Here is a 19394-nt window from a genome sequence, read left to right as displayed (position 1 = left end):
CCGAGACGGTCACCCGAAGAAAACACCGGAGCGGTATCTTTGGGTGCACGCGCCGTGTGACAAGTATGCGTGCACCAAAGCGTCGCGACTCAATACCCGGAAACCACGTAAGATAAGTGATTGAGTCGAACTAGAAACGCTTAACCGATCTACGGAAACGTTATGAGCACACTGCAGTTGAACCTCAATAAACACCGGCGACACTGCAAGCACCGATCTGGCTTGAACACGAAGCACGTGACAAATCGTACATAAATTTCATCCATCATGTGCGCCCACGGCTCCCACGGTGGTTTGAATGGCTGCTGCTAGCGCCCACAGTTCCACAGGCCTACTAATCTTAGCATGCAATGATGGAGATGTGACATCTCGCCGCTTATTAGAAAACGAACAGTGTTTTCTTAACTTCTCTATGCTTTCAGCTATCCTCGATCTCCCCCTGTCCTGTAAACTGTAACCCCATAACCCATCCCTCCTTTTGTTTGGCGCCATTCAAGTGACAGCCGCTCGAGCTATAGACAGTTACAATCGCACCCTATGTAATGTCACTTGACCTTGAGGGTACTTGAAATAAATAAAATAAATTTCCTTGCATTCCCCACATAGGAGAGAGTGAGTTTAATAAATAGCGGAGAGCGGTAAACCACCATTTACTATAGTATACTACGCCGCACATACATTTGCACAAAAGTGAATTCTATAGTGGCGACAAGCAAGCGGTTCGGTCGCGCGGGTATACAACGAATGAACGGGCTGCTGCCTGCGGCGGCGAGATCAACCGCAGCGAACTCCGCATTCATGAGGGCCCACTTGTGCTCTAGCTAGAGCTTCGGCAACAGCAGCAGAAATACGAAGAACGCGCCGATGCTTGGGCGGAGAAGCAAAGCAAAACGCAGCGTATACGATATGGATGGGCAAAAGGGGGAGGAGGAGGGTTGGTGCAGGGAAGCGCTTTCGCGGCAGCAGCCTCGGTGGAAGAGGAAAGCGGAGGGGCGAACGAGACCGGAGGAGATTCGGAGAAGCTCTACTATACTACAGCGAAGGAAGCCTGCAGCATGCGAGCTGGCAGGGGCAGGCAGACGCGAATGAAAGCGACGGCGCACTTTCTGGGAGCGGCGGCGACACGGAGCCTTCCAGACATGGGGAATGAAGGAACGCGCGCGCCGGGCGCCGACTTCAAGGAAAGTGACGAGGGAGGAAAGAAGAGGATTCCACGCCGAAGCACGCATAAAGCCACGCTCGACGCTGCGTAGTCAGGGATGCGCCTGCAACCACGCCAGAACCGCGTATATGCAGTAGTACTACCTCTAACGATGGGCGCCGTGCGCATAATTAAGCAAATCCACTTGCGCGACAGGAACGGACGCTGAATACGTACGTTTAGCGGGGAAGGGTGCATGTATGGAGATACTGGAACCGACAGCGAGAGATGTATCCGTTTTGCCTTGTTTATACAAGTAGTCTCGAGCTTTCAGAGTATACGCAAACAAAGGCGAGGCCGAAGTGTGCAGGAAACAATGAACCGGCCGTGCGAAAAAGCACGCGTTGTATGCACGCACTGAGCGTATACAGACACGCAGCCGGCAAGCAATATCCCCAAGCCTATAGCTCTTACCACACTGCAGCATGTTCGGGCCAAGAAGGTATTACAAAAAGTATAAATCGATTGGTTTTCGCGTATACCTACGTTGCAGCTAGGAGTGCTATATGATAGCTAACTTCCTCGCTGCAGGGCTGGGGGCATTAGTTTAGACCACCTGCGGCTCTTAAACAATCACCGATTCTTTGTTCTTTTTCTTTTGCATTTTGCCCTCATCGGAATGCGGTTCGGCCGCCGTGGCCGGGAGTCCAATCGCTGCGAGCCAGAAGCTACAAGGTATAATCTTCTTGACTATTGATGCGAGTCAATAGAATAATACTGAGAATTGAGGGTCTCGGTCATATACAGTTAAGTAACCAGCGTATAAAATCCGAAGCTATAATTAAGTCATAAAGATAACAGATGTGAAACGAATTATTATGATTTTCCATTCCACATATACTAAAGGCCTTCGAGCCAATCCTACATACGCGTGAAACGTTCTGGCCCTAACTCTATAATTGTTTAACTGTGGGCACGCGTATACCGCCAGGGTTAAACATTCGCGTGCCACGCCCACATCGACACGCGAGAACACAGGCCCAAGTGCACAAGAAACGGCGCAAAAGCTAATTATGTCGTTACGCGCAAGGAAGCTAATGCGCGAACGACAGGTTGCCCTCGGTATACAGCGTTTTCGCCGGTATAACGAAGCACCAAGCATACAGACCAGCAACTAGTCGCCTTCGATAGCGGCGCGTACACGGGAAGCAAGAACAGGACTGTTTTCGAGAAAAGTAGCACAACGCGGGCCACGCAGGATATAGCACGCGCCCGTCTTTGACGAAGAGGATACATACAGAGGATATACACACACGCATCGAAATTCATGAGGATGCTCGAGCATCAACGAATAAAAAACAAAGCACGCAAACACACACGATAAAGGGCAGGGGCCGGGAAAACTGCGTGGCGGACGCGAACGAGCAGAATGATTGAGACTCCATGAGAATATCGGTCACAGGCACGCGAGCGCACCTATTTATAACGAACTTGTCCGCCAATTGAGTGCTGAAGGACAATTAAAACATCGACAATGGCAACAGTGCTCGAAGACTGTATATGCGCGCACACACACACGTATTCTTGGCAAGAAGGAAGATAGTCGAGGTCCCCTTGTGCGTCCTGTTAGCAACGGCACACCCACTGTGTTAATCGAGACGGGGAAAAAAAAATAAGGCGCGCGCCGGCGGGTATACGAGGAGAGGCCGCGAAGAAAGCTATACGCGCGCGTCAATTCTGTTTCGCGCATAGCGCCCCTCCGAACGCGTCCACTCGACGGGGTGGGCAGCAGACGGTATACACATCCCCCTTGATATAGCGCCATCAACGCTAAAGGCACGCGTCTTCAAGAAGCTCGTTTTAAAGTACGTAGTGACGAGGAATATACGGTGGGGGGCAATAAAATAAATAAAAAGGGAGCATGCACGTCCGTGTCGGCAGACATTTTAAGATACATCAGATGTGAAAGCAGGATGCTGTAGGCTGCGTAGCGCGACCTCAATCATGCAGGATATGACATGCAGGAGAGACTTCTTTTCCAGAGGCGCGCTGTGTGCGTTGGTCTCTTTCTTTCCTCCGCATATCACATGCGCCAGTAAGCACGTAGAGAGAGTTACGAAACTTTGCACCTGTTTGCTCGTGTAACGCTAGCGCGCGCCGCACCCTGTGTACCGCGGTGAATAGCAAAAGTAACGGGGAAGAGGGCGCCTGTTCCGCAAGACATGACGGATGCTGAAACTGCGGCGGTATGTGTGTATATTTGCAGATCGCGCGCCGTTAATGCTCTCCTAACCGGGGTAAAAACGTGAAAAGGCGAGCGTTGGAATGCTTCGTCTATATAGAAAACTTCGCAGAATCCACTTACAGCAACAGACAAGAAACTGAACTGCCATGTGATACTGCAAACATGAGAAGCGATGAAACATGATGCCTTATATACAATCCTGCTATCGGCCCAGACTTGTACGTATACCTCATACACGCGTACTACTCAAAATAATGTAGTTTAGATGCCTTTGCGAGTATTTTCGCATTTCAGAAATACTTGAGTAAAGCACTATTTAAAAGTACTGTAACTTAAATACTGTTTTCTTATGGTGCCTTGTACTCTGTCTTCCATCTCAGATGATCTTTAATATACTTCAACTGGAGCGTACCGATTGCAGGTGGATGTGTTGCCTCAGTACTTGACTGTAGCGTGTGACTGGCATTTTACGAACTATAATTGTGACATCATCCTGCGCTGGACAGGTGTCAGAAATCGGCGCACGAAAAGCAGGCAAGCCGCCATTAATCTTTATGATGGCTGTGCGTGACCGTGTTCGCATGACCGTGTTTTGGGCGAGGCGGCGAGCTTTGTTCTGCAGCGGAATAGCTCCGCACAAAACGAAAACGAGCAGCTAAGTCCGGCACGAGACGAGAACTTCATTCCACAAGTCGCCAGCGGACAACACTGAAAGCGCAGCTGCACAACTAACGCGCCTACATCGAGTAAGCGACATTGGGGACCAAGACGTGACATCTTCATTAAAATGTACTACTCCCTTTTCAGCGCTTTCTTTCTAGCACAGCTGCTGGGCCGTATGAGCGCCTTTCAGCGTATAGGCGGCGGCATCTTCAAAAAAAAGAGAGAGGGCTAGCGCAAATTTTTAAAAAGTAGCTGTTCGTGAGGACGAGCAATTTCTTTTTTTTTTTTTCTTCTTTTGGCAGTTCGGCCCTTTGCTTTGTTTGACAAACTAAAACGCTTCAATGATGCAGAACTTTGTTTGGGCAATGTCTAGCAGTGTTTTGAATGTATCTCGAAAGTAACAATATAACTTTTCTCATTATTGCACCGCCCTTACTCAGATACTTTTGGAATTTCAGTATTAGGTACTCAACGTAGCAAATTTTCTGCTTAGTATTTAGTGCTATAGATTTTGTACGTGCCTGATCTAGCAGATAGCGCTTTCCGTTAACAACTTCTAACATAGTTCCAGTTCTTTTCGTCGCAAGGACCATGCAGGTAGCAAACGCTGGCGGTTTCGAGCAGGAGCGACAACCATTAGGGAGTTTTAGATTAAGGGGACGCAAGCGTAGGGGCCCCCTAGCTCCTGGGGCCGCGGTACTGCGCACGCGCAGACCGGTAAGCGCGTGCGCAGTACTGCGGCCCCAAGCGCTAGAGGGCCCTTACGCTTGCGTCCCCCTAATATAAATCTCTAGTAACTTCCCAAATGCTCATGATCATCCCTCGTCACGTGGCAGTAGTGCTCTTCGCAGTGGATTTTCAACGCAAAACGTGCGGACTGCTAGTTACTCTGAGATGTCATCCGGTACTTCGCGCTAAGCTGCTGCTCCAACGAATTACATACTTTGGATTCATACATAATTCGCAGCTACCGAGGTTTAAAAATAACATACCCAAATCTCGGAGCATGCTATGGTCCACCGGCTTAGCGCATCTGCTACGGCCCTTTGGTCGACCTGCCGTTTCACGCGGCTTTCGAGTCCGAGCGAAACAAGACGTGCAGCATACGCAATTTCCATTCCGCTCACGGCTGGCTGCAATATATTTCGCGGGTTTCCTGCAGGCGATTAGGGAGCCTGTTATAACGCTCCCTGTTTTAGGAGACCGCGGCCATTAATGACGAGCCGGTGCTTCGTCCGTTACAGTTAACTTCGTCATTCGGTACACACGAACCATCCGGGGTCTCGCCGTATACGCCTCCAGACAGGCGTTTCTATTTCGCCCGCACGTCCCCAGTGGCGGATCGAGTCAAAGGTAAGCATACAAATGCAGAGGCGGTCGCCCAAATGAACCGGCGAGAAGAAGAAGAAGAAGAAGCAACTATAACGACGCGGTCCCGGAGGAAGCGAAGCCGTCACTGTCGCCTTCGGCACTTTTCCCACACCGCGAGAGCGAACCATCCCCGTCCAGCAAGCAAGTCGACCGGCAACTGCGCATGCATGCAGCGTGCCGGCGGTTTTCGTGCGACGTAACCGAGAGACCCACGGCACCGCGATACCGCCGGCAGCGTCGAATGGAAAGAAAACCAGAATGGCGGTCGGTAGTCGTCGTCTCTTTCGGAAAGGGGCACGCGGCGAGGGTCGTGAAAAGATGCTGTACAGAGAAGATACAGGTGCTTCCTCCTCGGCCCCACAGGTATCGCGCGTACGTGTTTCTTGCAGCGCTGCTGGAAAAATAAGGATATCTATATATTTGTTTCTTTTCTTGCGCATGTACGACGACTCTTCCTCCTGCGGGGAGCCGAAACATATACATGCCCGTTCGACCTGGCAAGGTTCTACGTAATATATGCAGCGACGCGGTAAGGAACCGCAACAGGAGCTGCCTTTTGACACTTGGCTCAGGTAATGAACGCCTGACGAATGACACACAGCTATAGCACAGTAGCCCACGACAAGGACTGCCTTCGACGCGGCTGATGGACCACCGAGTGGATGTACCAGTCATCCCTGGTGCGAACGCCTGCATACTCGTGAGAGAGCAGCGGATGGGCTCAGCAGTCTAGCCGCAACCGCCACCCAGGAGAGGGGTGTGTTTGGCGTGGGGTAATGTGGAGTGGAGGAGGTGGGCCCCGACTAAGAAAAAAAAAAAAAAAAAAACTAATGTTCGGCTACTCGAGTCGCGTGTCTTTGCGACCCGCTTGCATTCACTGTGCATGGTGCAGGGCCCCATCTTATGTAGAAGTACACTTTGGTCCGTTAGCCCCTGCAGGTTCCAAAACGGTGGGAAGGAGAATAAAACAGCGTCGACAAGAAATTGAGAAATTGAGGAAGCAGTTCTCGATATGCTCGTTGGAGCCGCGCGCACCGTCAACGCGTCGACAGATTCACGAACACAAGTGGCTCGTTTGGCGCTCACACCACGGAAGCACGGCGGGCAGCTAATATCGATGGGAATAAAGGGGACCAGACACGCTTCGCGAGACACGAACAACACCGAAGAAAAAAAAAAAATGTATATAGAGAGGAGGAGGTGGTTGAGATGAACCAAGGAGGCAGCCGTAAATGCACGCCCGATAGCGGCAATCATAAAAACACGCTGCAGCTGCAGCGCCAGGAAGCGGTTTGCAGCGGGCGCAATAAAATGAAGGGCTCTAGAGACGACGAGGAGGAGGATGCTTGGGAAGACGAAAAGGGCAGAGAGAGAGAGGATGGCGCAGGAGGAGGGGGAGACGAAGTTCGTAAACCGGAAACTGTTAAGACACACCGTCGGCTATTTCGGTGCTTCTTTCAGGCGCGGACCTCGGCCCCCGATCATCGCTGTGGCGGCGCTGCTATAGCGAGGAGCGCCAGACGGTGCGCGGACATCTGGCGGCCATCTTGTTGTTAGCCGTCCATCTTTTGCCACCCCCTCCTTCCCCTCCCCGTGCAAAGAGCTACTTTTTTTATCATTCCGTCGCGGAAGGCGCACCTTTGCACCCTGCCCGCAGCTCGGAAGGGCGTAAATTACGCCGCATCCGAGCACGGGGCGCCGAAGATGGGGAAAGCCGCGAGCGAGGCGCGGAATGGCCGCCGCCTGCGCCTCGCATGGGAGGGAGGCGCTGGCTGCTGCCATTTCTCAGAGTTACTGTACGGGAGCCATACGCAGTAACTCTACCATTTCTAACGTACGCACAACCTACGCCTAATCGGTGCGGTGAACACGATAAGAGCCGACATCAATCGGTTCGTGCTAGACAGGCACCGACGTTTTTGACATGGACACGTTCCAAGGAACTGCCCGATGGACTTGCGGAGTCTTCTGTAGATTGGAAACTACTGCCGACAGGTTAGCTGCTCGCTGTCCTCCAATCGACTCGTACGCTGCGACGAGGACACGCTTGCCGTGTCTACGACACCGGCATGGTTCTGGTTCAACAGACTGTTGGCTGGAAGACTGCTACAGCTCATGCTGACATGCGATGCGGACAGGAATTAAACAGAGGACCCAAACGCGACAAGCATATCTCTACAAACGTGGAGGTCCGACTAAAGTATCGGTTTATATGTAGACACATGTAGTTATTTCCTCTTCACAAATGGTTTTCGAGAGTACTGGCTTAGTACAATGCAACGAAGCTACCGTACATGACCTCAGCTAATTCCGTGACGTCTATTCAGCCTCCTGTTGCATACGCACTGCTCGTGAACTGAAAAAGGGGAGAACTCTCGAGTTCACCATCCAAAGCGCCAGCGCCACTATTTACACGGGCACGACACTATACCATGGCTCAACAACGCCCGGTTGAATTACAGTGGTGTGGTGAAAGAGGCTCTACTGACGGATCAATTGCCGGTCTCGTCTGCTAGGCTAAAACTGCCGGTAACAACATCAACACCACCACTACCAGTTCTATCCGCTTCGTTTCTGTCGACAGACACTGTACCTAAACGATCTAACCAGTAAGACGAGCTTTCGTCGTAAGCACGAGCGTTTCATCCAGTTCAGAACGCTGTTTAATCGCTGCCTTCTCGTCGTCACGTTATCTCCGAACATTTATGTATGTTCGGAACCTGCACTGACGATCGATACTTGTATGAAGTCCCAATGAGAATTCGCCGCTTGTCCCTTAGTTACGCGGTTTGACTATGCAGTTCACGGTGTTAGCACCGTGATGCAGTTCAAGACCCCTACTGACGCACCGGGCTCCTGAAGGTACAGAGTGCGGTTGTTGCTTAAACATTTATTGAAAAAAAAAAAAGTTCAGCTAATAAGGAAGATGCTCAACTCAAAAAAACTTTTCTTAACTCTTTTCTTCCGGAATGGCGTAAGTTTGTGTGTGCGCGTGTGTGTGCGCGTGTGTGTGTGCGCGTGTGTGTGTGTGTGTGTGCGCGCGGAGAGAGAGAGAGAGAATGACACGTCGGACAGTTCGCCGGATGGCAGGCGGATTTAAATATCCTACAGGTTTCAAAAGTGTGAAAATCCTATACAACACACATTGCTGGACTGGAATGGTTCGCGATAAAGTACACGCACGGGGAAGCACGCTCCGCCGACGTCCGATTCTTCGCGTCATCAGAGCTCCAAGCGGAAGTTCCTCCACGGCACGCGTCGACAGAGGATGCGGGCCGGGAATTAGCGAAGAACTGTTGTTTCATGCTCCACTTCACCGGTCAGTAGCGCTGCGCTGAACGCGAGGCCCTCCTCTCATCGAACGCGTATTTTTTTTTTTTTTTTCCACGACGCTTCAACTGCAAAAACGAGGACTTTCCGCCGTCCCTTACCTTGCTTCCTTCCTTCTTTCCTGAACAATGACACGCGCCGACGAGCTCTCCCCCGAGGTGGCACGGGCTGAGTGCGCAGGCAGTCGTTTCGCAACGGCAACAGCAAATGGGAAGCAACAAGTGCCAGAGCATCGGCGGAGCGCGACGTCCTGGTATTGTTAAGAAGAGAGGACGTTGGAGTCAGGGGAGGGGGGGGGGGGGGGGGGGCAATATCGCATCTCAGCCGTCCATCTACTGAACGTCCTCGCGAAGGTCAGTCGGCTGTTCCATTCGCCTGCCTGATGAAGCGGCACAGCGGGCTCCCTGCACTGTGCTCGGCGAACTGGGCAACAGTCTTGAGGAGTCCAGCGGCGAGAAAAAAAATGAAAATAAATGAATTTGCACGGGATGCTGTGGATGCTTCTGCAGGCATCTCCAAATGCCGTTCCCTTTCCCGGCTGAAAATTAAAGGCGCCAGCGCTGAGCTCGAGACAAATGGCTCACACGAGAACGGGGTAACCGTCCGTGCTCCGCATGTGGTGCGTTGCACGGCCACCGCCCACTCGCCTTTCCTCGAGCAGAGAAACTTTATGTACGCGCTGACCGCGGTATAGACAAACGGGCATGCTCGAGCTGTGTATGTCACTGTATAGAAGCTCCGACAGAGGAGGTCTATAGACAGCTCGGGATGTGGCGGAGTCAGCCCGTGGCGGGCTGTGGGCGCATGGTCGTGCGGCGAATTTTGTTACATGAAGGCTTTAAAGTCGTGTCTTGCGTACGGATGGCTTTTAAAAGGTCTCTGCTGTTCCCATTGAAAAGACAAAGGAAGGCCCGCGATGAGCAACGAACGTATGACCTACCAATTTACAGACGCGATTGTGCCTGCTAGCGAGCGTAACATGCACATACGGCACTTGCACATATGGCAGATGGCAAAACGATGCAGTTTCCTTGGAACGAAAAAAAAGAAATGAGAAGAATGCCGCATCTCCATTCGTGTGATGTTTCAACGTAGTCGACCCTTCAGATTCGTTGCCCTAACAGTATTAGACAAATGGCGCGGCGGTGTGGCCAGCTGGGAGCTCGGCTTTGAACGCTCCGTCAAGGAACTTTCACGGCTCCTACGTTGTTATGCTGCACATAGCTTTAACACCTTGAGGCGTGTCTTGCCTACACAGATGGTGCAAACAGATTATCCTCTATACACCACCATCCACGTAGTCAAGAGTTTACAAAGCGAATCGCCAAGAGCGGCTACCGAACAACCGAATCACCAAGAGTGCGGCGACGAGTGACGAAAGGTTGGCACTCGAAGAAACGCTTAGCGTTAAAAGCGGCAGCGAACTGCGCATAAGGCGCAATATACAAGAATCGAACGTCCGCGTAGCAGAACTCTCTGACAGTGGGCGTCGCTGCCTGGGCATGTGGCCCTAATTACAGAGCACCTTATACAAAAGGAAGTCGAACAAAAGCGGCGCACGCGCCAACCGCGAAGCTTCATCGGCGGCAGGCCCGCGGGCGGCAAGCTGGCCCGCTGGCCCATTTCGCCTCGCCTTGTGGCGGATCGGCGCCGTTCCCTCGCGGCGACCGGATGAGTGTGTCGGTGGTGGCCGCTGTATAGGTGCCCCCCGCTCAGCCACCCGACCCTTCGTACCGTTTGCCACCGAAAAAGCGACGGCATGGTAACGCACAGAGCGGGGAGAGTGTCTACGGAGTATGCTTACCAACCTCGAACTCGGGAGGAGGTTGGCAGAGGTATACGCCGCGATACGCGTCGAGTTGATCGCGCGACGAAACGGGGAGGAAATTCGGAGGACACGCAACCGAGGTACTATATATCGTCGGAGCCAGTGTCTTATGTCGCGCGTCGCCTAAAAGGCCCAAGCGATGGACGCTCGCCGTACTACAGAGGGCAAACCTTTCAAGGATGGAAAATTCCACGGAAGAAATGTGTCGGCAAAATGGAACAGTGTAACCACGTGCGGTAGGCGGACAGCTTCGGAAACGCCAATGCCCATGCTTAAAATAAAGAAATAGAGAAGGAAGAAAGGTATGTGCGGTGATTAAAGAGATCGCAATCCAGGGAGGAAAGCTTCGCGCTAATACCAGGAAAGAAAACCCTGCGCACAGCTTGTCTGTAACGCGCGATGCAGATCTGCCACAATGAATACGCACGCCATTTCCCGAACGCTCTATACGGCCGAGATCTGCACCATAGCAGATGTCGTATACGCAATGAACTAATAGGCATGCCAGCGAGCGATGCCGTCTCCCCCCCCACCTCGCTCGTGAATCGCCACGCGAGACGGATGCGGTGACGTGGAAAATCCCGCGGTGGCCAGATAGGAGCCACTGCCAGCCAGCCAGCTGCGGAGGCGCGCGCAAGGGCCGTCGTTTGCTCTAGCGAACCAGGGCCTACGCTGCGTGCCGAGGTCGACGAGGCGGCCGAAAAAAACGACCCGAAGGGGTCACGCAAAACAATGGTTTCCACCCCCCCTACACGCTAGCACAACTGTCTCTCGAGGCCCGGACGCTGCCGAAAGCAGCTGTGGCACAGGCCCGCAAAGGGGCATGCAGCTGCGCTTTCAAGAAGCTTCTATACGACGAAAATGATACACGAGTCCGTATAAAAATGAACTTTTCGGCAAGCTCCCGGGGTCTCGCGGATGTCCAACGTGGAAACGTTTGACGATGGGATATTACCCGGATAGGTAAACGACTTGAAGCGTTGGCGAACCGACGGAAGACGTGACATCGTCAAACCTGCGGGGGCACCCACCGTTAGCTCTCTCTGCACAACCAGTGTTTTGTTTGCGTCCCGGCCATACGAGCGCTCGCCGCCCCCCTCTTGCTCTGCTCGATTGAATTTCGCCCGCGTGGGAGAGTACACGTCAGCCGCGGGGAAAAAAAAGTGGGTCACCGTGCGCGAACGACGAGAGTTGCACAGACGGAGAACAAACGACTCCGGCACATCGGCGTGTCCTTCGCGTGACGCGAAGTGGGCTTCAATTATAGCTCAATGTCCACTATATACGCTCTCGAAAGCCTACGTCGCGGATTTTGCTGTCGTTTGCTTTGGGCCGTCGTTTGCCGTCGTGACGCAGATGTATAGCGACGCCCTCGCTGCCTGTCGATTAATCAATCAAACGGCCGTGATTAATTGCCCCCCCCCCCCCCCCCTTAAACAGACTCAAAGACAGGCTGGCTTGCTCATTGTAAATGTCCCGCCCACGGTTTTTTTTTTTTTTTTCCCGGCCCGGCGGCGTTGTCTAATCGGACCACCATGCTGCAACCATATGGAACGTATTTCCGACGCATTCACGGTGCGGCGTCGCCGTGTGAGTTCGGCGTGACGCCCAAATACGTATCCGAACGGCGACCGCTGCAATCGAAACGGCAGTCACGCATAGCGCACTTCAACTGCAATCACAGAGTGAACTGGTGAAACGCTTGTCACGAAATATGTGCGGAAATGAGTCAGAAATACGCTGAGTGTAGTTTTCTAGAAATTTAAGGATGTTTAAGGTATAGAATGGCGACAACGAATCTCTAAGGGTGAGTAAAATAAGCATTTCTCGAGAACCTCAATGTGTTCCTCTTCACCCAATGTTTCTAATCATACTGCCGCATATGCTGCAGGAGGCGCGTTGTCGCTGCGTAGATGTGGTGTCGACCCAGTGCACACCGTGCAAGAGCTAACTTACTCATGTTTGCATCACCAAGCTAAAGTGAGGCACCCTGTTTTAAATAAGCTCATTCGAATGATGTTCCTTTGAGTTATTATATATTAGAATATAAAAAGCCGAGCTCTCTACATGCATATCTATTCGCGCGCATGATCACCCGAGCCACTAAAGCTTTGACACAGTATTTCTCATTTTACAAGTTCCCCGGCTGAAGCAGACTGCATATCACGCATGAAAGACGGAAAAATCAAAGTGGGGGGGGATGTTATCTCTTTTGACTATGTATTCAACTCAGGACCGCCACACTTTTAAATGCATGATATTACGAAACATTACAAAGCACAACTTATGATAAGTTCGATACATAAAAATGCTCATTTAGGCGCGGGAAACGCAAAAGCGTTAGTAGCATTTTTGACACGCTGGAGCGAAGTACCCGTTGTGGATAGCCCAGAAAACCAATCACTTCTTTTTAATACTAATTTGTAACTTAAGTAACATTTCATCGTTTTCTTTTAAACACGAATTCACTCTCTACAGGGCCAGAAATAATGGTGAACAAAAGGAAACGATACTTAAGGGCGCAATTAAGTGTACTTTCGAATGAAGAAATATTCGGTGCGACATTTCAAAGCCAATTACTTCACTCGTATTTGCACTACCCGATTAACTGTACAGGCAGTGCATGAACACGGAATGACACTACTAACACAAGCGCTGTGCGCGTCTTTCTGTGGCGCCGTTTCTGAGAAGTACATATGCTGTACCTATTTTCGTACCTCGAATGTACAGATAAACATTTGTTCATACACGTAGGCATATTTTTTTTTTTCGATGCCAGAAAAGAACGTGCATTTTATTCACTCGAATTTATTAAACAGCCTATTTTTTTAGATGAAGTATTCACAGCACGTGGCGCTTACCAGCAACACACATCGTCAACGTGTCCGCTTCGGTGCTCACTGCTATACATGTTTGCACGTGTGAAGGAACCACGGGAAAGACACGGCATTTATAAGGGGGCACACGCAAAGCGCTGAAAGCCACCGTGTTTTCGTACTGTTCGTTTGTGGGCTGCAAGTATGAAGTGATACGACCAAGAATGCTGAAACTAAAAAATTAATTGAGAAGGAAGAAGACATACTATAATAATACACCCCCGACATACTACTACTTCTTTCATGCTAAATTTGTTTCCTTCTTCATCGTCAATTCTCTTTTCCCACTTTGTTGAGCTCGCGACACGCGTTTGTAAAGCGGCGCGAGAGAAAACAAGCGCTCCGGAGCGTCTTTTAGGTCGTCGTTCGCGCATCGAACGCCACTTGCTTATCTTCCGATGAATGCTGCTTGTTTCCCCACAGATATGCTCAATCTCAAGCATTTTGACCTGAGCTAATTATTGTTTTAAAGATACATACAGTAAGCTCGTAAGTGACCGATTGGTTGCTTAGGTAATGGCGCCTGTTTTCTCGAATTAAATTGTTTTCCAATAGTCACTATATCCCACGATAGCTCCAGTGGGTACAAAACAATCGTGAAGTTGTATTCTGTTTTACCGAAATGCGGTAGACGTAACGCTATCCGTTTAATGTTGCGGCAACAATCAACACCACGAGAGTTACCCTCTTTACGAAGACAAAGATACAAAGACACGAAGAAATAAAGGGAGAAAGATGGGCGGATCTTGTCACTACCGTCAGCGGACGGACTAGCAACTGCCGTACTGTCCACCGAGTCGGGTCACGTGGCGCTGACCGGATACTGCGTCAAACATGTTTGCACGCGCCACCATCCCGAGATTGAGTGGCCTGCCAACATTATCAGCGGTCTAAAGCATCTGTACGACCTACCGGTCAGAGAATCTGGACAGCGCCCAGCAATGTAGACAAGGGGTCTGTCGCGTAAAGAAATGAATACAAGAGACAAAGCACTGCAGCTGTTTAGAAGGTCCCCCAGCTTGCATGCCTATTGTGGAGTGGACAAACCCTTTTGCGGACTGAGCCTTCCTTGCTCAGACGTGTCCGGACTTGCGATGTCCGTCAGAAAAGCGGGCTTCAAATAACGCGGTGCGCAGGCAGAACAAGGCTTTCAATCTGCACCCGTTGCGTGGGTTTTGCAAGAAACGGAAGAGCTGTCTAGAGATCGCTGGCTGACAACATATATAGGCAACTAAGACGAGCTCATACAATGGTTTCCAGTGGATGATGCACGTGCTTTGTGTATCACCGCACAATAGATTTTCATTGGAAAAAAAAAAAAACCGTTCTGTGGCGTTTCTGCTAAGCCGTGTCCGTTGCGACAGCGACTACGTTCTCTTTATTACGACATAAAGGAAGAACAGAGCGTACAGAAAAACGGAAGCTGACCACAAGACAACCTACAGGACGTTACGTATTTTCTGGCTTCTGAAAACTTTTTTTTTTATCTGCCTTCGTAAGCCGCTCAAGTTTCCCGAAACAATGGCAGGACGTCGGCAGCATGCTAAATCTAGTTTAAGCAACAAATAAAAGAATGTATATAGGCAAGAACTCGCGGTTTACGATTCCGATCAAGAAACGGCGGCGAACCAATAAAGAGGAGAAGTGGTGAGAAGAAGGGGAAGGCCGCGAGCGGCGGCGTTGAGCAATACATTACATGCGCTAGCCTAAAAGCCAGAGATGCGCAAAGGGAACCAGTATTGCCCCCTGCGCAACAGAAATAAGAAAAAAAATTTAAGACTCGAAGAAAAGAAGCAAGGATGGCGAGATAGAAGGGACGTGTGTGTGTACACCACTGGCAGCGGCCGTGGCTCACACAGTATTGAAATTCACTGGACGCCTCGAGGAAAACGCCAGGAGCGCCAGCGGCATGAATTGAGGTCGGTGGCAGGCAGCCAGCCAAGGTATGCAGCCGCAGTGGCAGCAGCAGCAGCATTGGATGCGTGCCTGCCCCTCGTAGGGGAAAAAAAGTGAGACCAGCGACGGCCGCGGCGGCAGCTGCCTCAAGACTAGCGCAATAAGAACGAACGGCCGGAGGAACGATAGGGGCGCACGGCGAATATATATGCAGCACCAGCCTGACGAAAAACAACACGCCGCCGCAACACCCGGCAGCAACGGCACAGAGCAGCAGCTGCTCGTAAACTTCATCCGGCGTGCGTAGCAGACATCGGCTCACCAACGCCGTAGCGCGCAAACCGGCGGAGACAAGCAAGCCATGAGTCATAGTCAGCTGCTGCAAGTTCTTGCAGCAGGGTTCCCTGACCAGCACACACTGAGGAGCTCTTTATTTACAGCGAGGCGATATTTTACGGTGTTTGCCGCTCTCACGCGAAGTAAGCAGCGGCGAGCGCCACGCTCTCTAAAGAAAAGGCGAAAGTGAAGTGCTGAAGCGCACTACCCCTCCCCACTCCCATCGCCTCTTGCGAGAACGGTGGTCAAGGACCGATTATCTGCTTATCTTCGCGCTTCCTACTGTTTTGCGCCAGCCTGGACCAGGCAAAACGGTTTGCCGCCAGCGCATTTCAACTGTCGGCGCGGGGCAAAGCATTGCGGCAGGTGCGAAACTCGTGAAGGGAGTACGTCTCTTTGCTAGCGGCAATCATACAGTCAAATGGACACCGTAACCTTACTAAGGTACAGCAGTAGACAAAAAAAAAAAAAAAAAAAAGATATATTTCGCACTGATACTATTTCGGTTAAAGTAGACTTCGTGTTCACGCTATGCTAGTCCTAGGGTAAACCTTGCCTGTGCACCGCCCGAGGTTATTTCATAAAACACGTCCCACGCCTGCAAATTGCACCTGGCAAATACCAGTGTATAGCTAATGTATAATAACAGGCGATGCAACAAAAAGTCGAAACAGTCGTGAACAGCCTAATGATAAACTAGCTAATGCAGACGGCGATATTTACGGACACGTTTATGAATGTGCGAAAACATTCCCCTGCTGAAACCAATGAACGGAAGGCGCCCGGAGGTTTAAGCCAGCAGCAACGGTTCTTATTCTGAACTTAACGCGTGTCGTTCTTAACGTAAAAGCAGTCAGGTCCGTTAGGTTGTAGTCTATGTCAATTAACACATAACTGAACGAGACCGTACGTACTGTATCTACGACTGGCATTCAAAAAGCGCCGGGAAGATTTAAAGTTCCGCCATCGCTATCGGCATCACCACGCCATCCGTATGGCCTCATTGCTAACGAAAGGGCAGGTAACGCTAGCTCTTCGCCTCTAGTTAAATTGTTCAGTTCACGCCCCTCGTTCACTGCCACATACCTAGAACAACTTCAAACATAACATGCAATTATAGAGCTAGAGCTGCAATAAACATGAACACCTGCGAGAAACCAACAGCGTTACAACGGCTAGCACCACGCTTACCTGCAAGATCGCGAAAGCCAGGCACAGGCGAAGCGCTGACGTTGATTTCCGGTGAACACACACAAAAATTACTCCAGTCGGGCTCGGAAATCCAAGTGCAGTGCTGTGTAAAACCCTTGCTCGGCCGGTGGCTTGCGAACGCAGAGCTGCAAAGCAGGCGTGCTCGCGTCGTCCGCACAAGGTACCCTCCGAATCACGAACAAGAAAACGCACGCAAGCGGGAACACTGCCAGTGCCGGCACACACTGTCCCACGCAGAGTGACCGTCGCTCAGTGATCACGGGACAACCGCATCAGCTGCACAGCCATGACAACGCTGTAGAAACGTTCCAGAAGACCGGTGCACTGCGACTAAACGGCGTACAGCGCCTGCCACGACTGCTCGGACGGGAATAATAGAGCCGCCGGGCCGTTCAGGTTTTTCTTCCTCTCCGCGAGGCCACGATCGCAAGGGACGCGCGTGAGTGCAGAGAGACCGCTTCGAAGCTGCCGGCGACGGCGCTCGCGCTGCCATCTATGAGGAGTGCGGCAAATTAACGATATTCTTGCTGGCGGAAGCGGCGATTTCGGTTGTCACGTTGGAACGGGCGTCAACACCACACGCTATTTTTTTTTTTTTTTTTGCTCGCTGAGTATACATTTATATATTAATTAATATACTGAGCTTCGGCTTTTCAGCTGTATCAGATCAGCGCTATGGGGCAGCTGCGTCGCGTATTTCATATTCGTTACACCGGTAATTAGCTGCGAATGTACGTTTCAAACTTAAGGACGCGGATGTCATTCATTCAATTACGTTCGAATAGACTAAATTGTGATTGAATTTTTATTCAACACCCTTACACGGTTCCCAAGACACGGGCGAAAACACATACCTGAGCGTCATTTGCAACGACTATGAAATCTGTCATTTAATTAGTCTATTAAACGATTGATCAGCCGTTAATCAGAAGTTAATTTCTTTGTCTTTTTCTCGCACTTTCGTATACGCATGTGTGGGCGAGAATGACGGGGTCGTAATGTTCCAACTAATTCCATAATTTCGTAACACAGGCGGCATGGTGCTGGAGCTGCGAAGTTTTACGGTTTTACTCCGACGTTGTTAGCTTCCACATGTGCACGCTTTCACATTCTTACTTGCCGCTCTGAAAATCCACCGCGTCCACACTTAAATACCGGATAATGCCTGCCGCTGCATCAGCTGGCGGAGATGATGAAACAGAGTAGCTGTACAAACGATTGAACCGTTTTAAAACTGAATATCTCCGTTGCAGAGGCTTCGATGAAACGCCATAGGCCAAAGTTAAGTACTGCATACAAGAGGACACATGGTGCATATACTAAGCGAAACGGTTCGGCACGTGAAGGGATGTGCGATCGCGAGCGCCGTTCTTAACCGTATTCCAAAATAAAGCGTTATCGGTGCTACTATTCTTATCGATGGCGGAGGGCATGCGATGGGAAGGGATCCTCGGAGGATAGGCGGTTTGCAGGAAAGGTCCTGGCAGGTGCGCTCTAGCCTGCTAATCTGCACTGGGGAATAAGAAAGGGGAGATAAAACTACTGGAGCATTATAAGATGACAAATATGGGATGTCTATGCACTTGACAGAGCGGCCCTGTTAAAGCTATACGTGCTGGTGCCCAGCTCTGTAGAATGCAGATATACATCTTGTCGGCATTGTAGTTGCAGCGCCTGTAAAACGGTGCCCTTTCTCCTGCCAATGCTTGCGATTGCCGTTGTTGCTTGAGCAAAAAGTTTCTGTGCAGTGATTTACGCAGGAATTTGTCACAATTTGCTTGTCATGTTCTCTGTGGGGCATGTGGATGTAGCGCGTATTTGCACGGCGCATAAAAGCGGATGACCACAGGGCGCTTTATTCACTGATGTTAATGCGAACTGCCTTCGCAAAATACAGTGAGGACGAGTGCATGCACAATTTACTCGTTGTCACTGCTGGCGTCTTTGTCACTGTCGGCGAGAACAGCGTCGTCCTCATTGCCACCAAGGCATCAAGGACAGGCAGCACTTCAAAAGTACCCGCGGCACAATAGAACACGGCTCCGTATCGCAGGGCCTATTGGTTTAGCTCACTGCAGTTTAAAGCGCCAGCATAAAAAAGACAGAGAAAAAAAAAAGAAAAACGTAACATTCGAGTCATTCAGCCGTATTTAACGCGAGGCGCGTTCTGAGGCAAGAAATTCCAAAAAAGAAAAAGCTTTATGTTCACGCAGATACGGTATAAATTCAATCGCTCGCGCATACGTTTTTCTTTTGTGAAGTTTGAGACTCTTGTGCGCTGTTTATACAGCGACAGCTATATATGCGCTGCATAGTTCTGGAAGGATGGAGTCGTACATGCCACTAGAGGGTATAGTAACGGATCAGCGATGTGAATATGTCTCTCAGGTATAAGTCGAGGCTATCGCTAAGACAAAAGCACGAATTACGCAGTTGAGGCTTGCGAACTCATTTAGGTGATAAAGTAAGAGCTTGTTGCGGGGTGGCGGAGACTCA

At 50.6% G+C, this 19394-nt stretch overlaps 1 protein-coding gene across 1 annotated transcript in view; it reads right to left on the bottom strand.

Annotated features, from left to right (window-relative positions):
* The window catches only part of LOC119441942 (serine/threonine-protein kinase 17A), a 211240-nt gene extending 193903 nt beyond the window's left edge, over positions 1-17337 (bottom strand). The window contains exon 1 of the mRNA XM_037706619.2: positions 16878-17337. The gene's annotated coding sequence lies outside the window, so the exon portion shown is untranslated. The remainder of the gene's footprint in view (positions 1-16877) is intronic.
* Between the last annotated feature and the right edge of the window lie 2057 nt (positions 17338-19394).

The sequence above is a fragment of the Dermacentor silvarum genome, chromosome 2 (assembly GCF_013339745.2).
Source record: "Dermacentor silvarum isolate Dsil-2018 chromosome 2, BIME_Dsil_1.4, whole genome shotgun sequence".
NCBI classification, from domain to species: Eukaryota; Metazoa; Arthropoda; class Arachnida; order Ixodida; family Ixodidae; genus Dermacentor; species Dermacentor silvarum.
This window is presented reverse-complemented; position numbering and strand designations above follow the sequence as displayed.